This window comes from Scyliorhinus canicula, chromosome 14 (genome assembly GCF_902713615.1).
Source record: "Scyliorhinus canicula chromosome 14, sScyCan1.1, whole genome shotgun sequence".
NCBI classification, from domain to species: Eukaryota; Metazoa; Chordata; class Chondrichthyes; order Carcharhiniformes; family Scyliorhinidae; genus Scyliorhinus; species Scyliorhinus canicula.
In genome coordinates this window covers 134513441-134520679 of record NC_052159.1, presented here as the reverse complement: position 1 = coordinate 134520679, position 7239 = coordinate 134513441, and the positions used below count along the sequence as shown (strand labels likewise).

General features: G+C 51.8%; 1 long non-coding RNA gene across 1 annotated transcript; it reads right to left on the bottom strand.

Moving 5' to 3' along the window:
- Positions 1-3522: 3522 nt before the first annotated feature.
- LOC119977101 lies at positions 3523-4051 on the bottom strand. Its single transcript, XR_005463117.1, has 2 exons — positions 3958-4051; positions 3523-3827 (listed from the first exon to the last, which is right to left on the bottom strand). It is a non-coding gene; the product is annotated as an uncharacterized LOC119977101 (long non-coding RNA).
- Positions 4052-7239: the final 3188 nt, after the last annotated feature.

Here is a 7239-nt window from a genome sequence, read left to right as displayed (position 1 = left end):
AAACATATAAAACTATGAAGGGAATAGATAGGATAGATGCGGGCAGGTTGTTTCCACTGGCGGGTGAAAGCAGAACTTGGGGGCATAGCCTCAAAATAAGGAGAAGTAGATTTAGGACGGAGTTTAGGAGGAACTTCTTCACCCAAAGGGTTGTGAATCTATGGAATTCCTTGCCCAGTGAAGCAGTAGAGGCTCCTTCATTAAATGTTTTTGCGATAAATATAGATAGTTTTTTGAAGACTAAAGGGATTAAGGATTATGGTGTTCGGGCCGGAAAGTGGAGCTGAATCAACAAAAGATCAGCCATGATCTCATTGAATGGTGGAGCAGGCTCGAGGAGCCAGATGGCCTACTCCTGCTCCTAGTTCTTATGTTCTTATGTAGCCCAGTGGTTAGCACAGTTGCTTCACAGCTCCAGGGTTTCAGGTTCGATTCCCGGCTTGGGTCACTGTCTTTGTAGAGTCTGCATGTTCTCCCCGCGTGTGCATGGGTTTCCTCTGGGTGCTCCGGTTTCCTCCCACAGTCCAAAGATGTGCAGGTTCGGTGGATTGACCATGATAAATTGAACTTGGTGTCCAAAAAGATTAGGTGGGGTTATTGGGTTACGGGGATAAAGGGCATAGGGTGGAGCCGGTGCTCTTTCCAAGGGCGGGTGCAGACTCGATGGGCTGAATGGCCTCCTTCTTCACTGTAAATTCTATGTGTTCTATGGGCATATAGGGCCTCTATGATGGTGCGGGTGCGCCTGTGCATCGAGCTCTGAGATCCCGGACCCCATTCAGTGCCTGGAAGGACCCCGTGGCGTAGAACCTCCCCCCTTCCCCCCGTCCTCTCCCCTCCCTGGCAGGGTCCCCCCACCCCAGCCAGCCCAACCAGTATCCTGGCAGCCTACAGTCACGTTTCTCCATGTCCTATCTTTTCTGTCTCCCTCATCATCCACCACGCCGGTTTCCCGATTTTTAAAAGCACAAGTGAACCGCGACGTCAGGAATTCAGCCCATCAGAGGTGGAGAGTCCACAGAGAATACTGGGTGGGCCCGCTAATAATATACAATATTGTACTTGCATTCTGGAATACATTATCGCTGCTGTTGAGGTGACCGAGAATTGCGATCTGGCATGAAATCGGTGCCAGCTCCTCGCCCCCTATTCTCCCACCCCCAGGGGGCTAGGAGTGGCGCCGCCTCAATCTCGCGTGCCAGGCCTTGGCGCCCGCATCAAAGCGGCGGCGCTTAAATGACGTAACCCACGCATGCGCAGAGTGCGTCCTTTAGAGACGCCGGCCCGCCCACCGGTAGGCACCGATCGCGGGCCAGACCCCTCCTGAGCACCCCCCTGGTGCTCGATCCTCCCCCCCCCCACCCCCCACAGGCCGCACACGCAGCGTTCGCGCGCTGTTCACGCCAGCAGCGACCAGGTGTGGCAGGCTGCTCGGCCCATCTGGGCAGGAGAATCGCCGCTCGCCGTTTCTCCGAGCGGCCTGTCGTAAAACTCGGCACGCCGTTTTGGGGGGTGGGTGGGAGAATCGCGTGCTGGTGCCAGAGCGGCCAGATCATCGACATGGACACCACCATTACACGTGGAAACACCACCCACCAGGTACGCGGCGCATACTCGTGCGACTCGACCAATGTAGTCTACCTCATACGCTGCAGGAAAGGATGTCCCGAAGCGTGGTACATTGGCGAGACCATGCAGACACTGCGACAACAAATAAACGGGCATCGTGCGACTATCAACAGGCAGGACTGTTCCCTTCCAGTTGGGGAACACTTCAGCAGTCAAGGACATTCAGCCTCTGATCTCCGGGTCAGCATTCTACAAGGAGGCCTTCAGGAGACGCGACAACGCAAAATTGCTGAGCAAAAACTTATAGCTAAGTTCCGCACGCATGAATGCGGACTCAACCGGGATCTGGGATTCATGTCGCATTACATTCGGCCCCCACCAACAAGCCTGGACTTGCAGAGGCCTACCGACTGAACTGGCTTGGGACAATTCACACCTCTTTAACCTGGAGTTACCTCTCTCTCTGCATCTTTGATGATTTGATTGCCTGCAGGTGCTCGCATTCCGGGGCATCTCTGACTGTGTCTATATAGTAAGAAGTCTTACAACACCAGGTTAAAGTCCAACAGGTTTGTTTCAAAAACGAGCTTTCGGAGCACGGCTCCTTCTTCAGGTGAATGCCTGTGTCTATATAAACATTTCTGGAACAAGCCTTTCCATTCACCTGAAGAAGGAGCCGTGCTCCGAAAGCTCGTGTTTGAAACAAACCTGTTGGACTTTAACCTGGTGTTGTAAGACTTCTTACTGAGATATATTCAGACATGTCTGTCTCTGTAAAAAACCACAAAAGAAGTCATCTGACTCTCTGGCATCCATTTTGTGAATGTGGGTCCATAACCCATGTTGCTTTTTAACAGTCAAGTATCCCATTAAACCTTATGAGCACATGACACAACAGTTTGGAGCCAATGAATTGCTCTTGCTTATGTTCTGCAAAATAGTTGAATTGCTCTTGCATTGTTTTCATTGTTGATCTGTGGGCAAATGGGGCAGCCTATTTCTAAATAACAGGCCCTCATATACAACAATGAGAAAATTGTTATTTCTTCTATTGTTTTTTGAGAGATAAATGGGGGTCAGTGCACCAATAAAAAATAATTGTTATTTGTTTCATTTTGTTTTACATTCTTCAAGAGCAGTCAAACAGGGTCATTATTTAATGTCTCAGTGGAAAGATATCCAGGGATGTTTTGGTGAAAGAGTGAAACTAGGTGCTTAAAGGGTGCTATTCTAATAAGACACATCTCTGTGAAAAGCTGGTTTCAGCATGGGCAGGCGAGACACTCCCTGGCCAGGCCGCTGCTCTAAAAAGGCAGAGTCCTGTCGGCGCCATCCATACCTGGTCGCAGCCGGCGGGAACTCTGCGCGCAGGGTCAGGGGGCGGCCTGTGGCAGGGGCACCGACCCCGGCGGGTCCTCCTATGGGGCCTGGCCCGCGATTGGGGCCCACCAAGTGGTGGGCCGGCCTCTCGCTCACCGGGCCTATTAACATCCGCCCCAGTCCCTGAACTTCCGCGCCATGTTGCGTTGGGGCCACGCGTTGAGGGAGGCCACCACTGCGCATGCCTGGATCCCGCGCCGCCCAGTTCGCGTCGGGATGGGAGGCTGGAGCGGCAGAACCGCCCTAATGCCATGCTGGCCTCCTGTAGGGGCCAGAATCGGTACTCCCAGCGGCCCATCACAACAGCATTTCCGACGACGTGGACACTCTGCCGCCGAATGGGGGAATCCCGCCCGGGATTTTGGTGCTAATTGCTGATTACCTTAATGGAGACGCTAAACAGACAGCTGCAGACTAAACATTCAATTTTCATGGAACAATGGAGGTGGCTTCTGTTTATGGTCTCTTTCCAGATGAATTCCACTAAGGTATCCTCTATTAAATCTGAAATATTCACCTTGGATACAAATATCGGATTAACCCATTAAAAAAAATCGAATTAAGTAACTAGTCCACAGATAACAAATTTTATTTAACTGAAGAGCTCCTTTGAGAGAATTTATCCATAAGTTATGACCAGATCTAAAACTTATGTTATTGCAGAGCTCTGTCCAGAGTTAATAAAAAGTTAAAAAAACAAACTCGCCCAGGTCCTCAGGCGTCATGTTGGAGGAAGTCCAGCACACTGTGCCCACTGGATGGAAACAGTTCACCTCCAGCAGCTGCTCGTGCTCCGCCTGGCTTCATCCTCCCGATTGTCCAAGGGGAGCTGCAAGCAAGATCGGCATGATCAAACACTTCCTTTCTCCTGGAGACTCCTGTTAGGAAGAGTAAACAGTACTTATTCTTTTAGCTGAAATCGCCAGAGAATTTTCTGAATAAATGTTGTTCGAGTATTAGTGAAATCTCGTCAGTGCCTTTGTCCTCCAGCAGCGAAAGTTGATATACCTTTACGCAGTGTTCTGAATCATCAATGATTTATTCTCTACCGGTCAGCTGGTCACGATTAGGAGAGGTTCATAAGTCAAGCACTAGTCACCAAAATGTCATGTAGCCTCGTTAATAAGCTCCAGCCGGCAATTTAAATAGCAAACAAGCCCTCAACAAACGCCCTTTATTAAAATGGCATTGTGAAATAAAGGCAGGCGTTTCACTCCACACCCTGCCCTTAGCCACCTGGGACGCCCATGAGCTCCTAATGTAGTTGCCAACAACCACCTCCGGTACCTCAGTCAATGCAGCACTCCCTTCTGTACTGCAGGGAACAATAATTCTCATTCAGACTTCAAGTTCTAGCATTAGAGTTTGAACCCATAACCCTTTGGCTCAGAGAGTTACCACTGAGTCAAGCTCACATGACTGGAGTATATGTGCCCTCTTGATTGTTCCCTCTCCAGCAATTAATCTACTTGACTAGAACAAGATTACTTTGGATTTTAGTACTCTCATAAGTTGGCTGTCATGTCTTTAAATAAATGAGGTGTGATTCTCTGTCCAAATATCGCTGTCCATTGCTTTGCCATGATCTGATCATTTATGTCTTATTCCCCATTTATTTCATGATTTGTCTGTTGTCTTGGACAAAAAGAAAGTGGTAGAGGGTGAAGCTATATATATATATATATATAATGTGTGTCAATGTGTCAAAAATAGGGATAAATTTCCAAGCAAGTGTTTCAATCAGATAAAATCAAAATATCTGAACTCGATGACATTCATTCAGGATTTCATGGATCTATTGCAGAAGTTCCCAGAAGCGATCAGATCACATGTCCCACAGATATGCAGCCTCACAATTCTGAAAGAGATCAGCTCATACTGGTCGTTGTGGAGTGTCTGGGAAGCAGTGCTTAATGAAGGTACTGGTATGAGTCATGCTGACCAAAAAACACACAGTTGGAAAGGCATCATGAGACTCTCGTGGAGATGTTGATGCAGTTTGCCGACATCCTTCTCCTGTTAAGCTCTGAATCAACACATAAACCACCCTTTTGGTTAAGATCAAGCATTGGATCAAGTGTGAGATTAGGTGTCATGTCTGTTCTTGTCAGTTCGGTTCTAGTATGTCTCTTTGGTGGAAACCATAAGTCGAACTCTCCGTCGGCGAGATCCTCCACTCCGCCGGCAGTGCACCCATGCCCATGGGTTTCCCAAAAACGTGAGCTGGCCCCAATGGGAAACCCCATTGGCCAATTGCAGGAACAGAGATTCCCACTGCTTAAAGGGGTGCACCATGCCAAAAAACGGGCCTGGCAGACTGGAGAATCAAAGAAAAGTACAGCACAGGAACAGACCTTGCAGCCCTCCAAGCCTGCGCCGACCATGCTGCCCGTCTAACCTAAAAACTTCCGGGGTCCGTATCCCTCTATTCCCATCTTATTCATGTATTTGTCAAGATGCTCCTTAAATGTCGCTATCGTCCCTGCTTCCGTCATCTCCTCCAGCAGCGAGTTCTAGGCACCCACTACCTTCTGTGTAAAACACTTGCCTCGTACATCTCCTCTAAAACTTGCCCCCTAGTAATTGGCCCCTCTACCCTGGGAAAAAGTCCCTGACTATCCACTCTGTCTATGCTCCTCATAATTTTGTGGACCTCTGTCAGGTCGCCCCTCAACCTCCTTCGTTCCAGTGAGAACAAACCAAGTTTATTGAATCTCTCTCGCCCCATGAATTGGCTTCAATTAGAACTTGAATTGTTTTTTGGAGCAAGTAAGGAGATGGAGGAGGTGCTTGCTCCATACACTCTGAGCATTGGCTTTGTAACTCAGCTGCATGGATAATGACTATTCATCCTGGAGGGACAATCTCTCTTGGATAAACATGTCTCTCTCCACAACCCTTATTCCTGGATGCAAAACTTTGCACACTCTGGCTATACCGTAGCCGACAGGAGTCCAATCTATGTTGTGAGTTGTGTTACAAATGCCAGATAAGGACCCAACTGTCCCAATAGCTACTGGCTATAACTGTCCAGTGTCCAGATCACCAACGGAACATACAGCAGCCTTGCTTGGGAGCATTGCCTTCATCATCCCACACTTTTCTTTTTTTATAAATTGAGAGTACCCAATTCACCTTTTCCAATTAAGGGGCAATTTAGCGTGGCCAATCCACCTACCTTGCACATCCTTGGCTTGCAGGGGTGAAACCCACGCAAACACGGGGAGAATGTGCAAACCCCACATGTGGGGCAAAATTCTCCGACCCCACGCAGGGTCGGAGAATTGGCGGGAAGCGGCGTTATTTCCGCTCCCGCAGGTTTTCGAATTCTCCCGCCGGTAAAAAACCGGCGTTGTGCAAATCCCGCCGGCAGCCTGTGAAAACAGCTGGCGCCGGCGGGATTTCATTTTTTTTGCACTGACCTTAAATCTCCGGCCCGGATGGGCCGAAGTCCCGCCGACGTGGCCACAGGTCACGTCGGCGAAAATCACAGTTGGTTTAAAACGGCGCCAACCATTGATGATGGTTGACGCCGTTCAGTGTCGGGGGTGGGTTGCGGCATCGGGGGGGGGGGGGTTGCGGCCATCGGGGGAGTGAGTTGCGGCATCGGGGGGGGTGGGTTGCGGCCATCGGGGGAGTGGGTTGCAGCCATCGGGGGGGTGGGTTGCAGCCATCGGGGGGGTGGGTTGCGGCCATCGGGGGGGTGGGTTGCGGCACGGGGGGTTGGGTTGCGGCATCGGGGGGGTGGGTTGCGGCATCGGGGGAGTGGGTTGCGGCATCGGGGGAGTGGGTTGCGGCATCGGGGTGTTGTGGCATCGGAGGGGTGGGTTGCGGCCATCGGGGCCTGGGTTGCGGCCATCGGGGGAGTGGGTTGCGGCATCGGGGTGTTGCGGCATCGGGGGGGTGGGTTGCGGCCATCGGGGGGTTGCGGCATCGGGGGGGGTGGGTTGCGGCATCGGGGGAGTGGGTTGCGGCATCGGGGAGGTGGGTTGCGGCATCGGGGGGGTGTGGGGGCAGCGGCGGGCAGAGAGGGGGGGCGACGGATGCCCGGGGCCAACGCACCGTCGCCCCCCCCCTCTGTACGCCGCTGCCCCCTACCCCAACCACCCCCCCCTCACCACCCCTACCTCCCTCCAACGCCCCTACCCCCCTCCCCACCACCCCTACCCCCCTCCAACGCCGCCCCCCATCTCTCGCAATGCCGCAACCCCCCCCCCTTAACGCCGGGTCCCCCCCCTCAACGCCGGGTCCCCCCCCCTCAACGCCGGGTCCCCCCCTCAACGCCGGGTC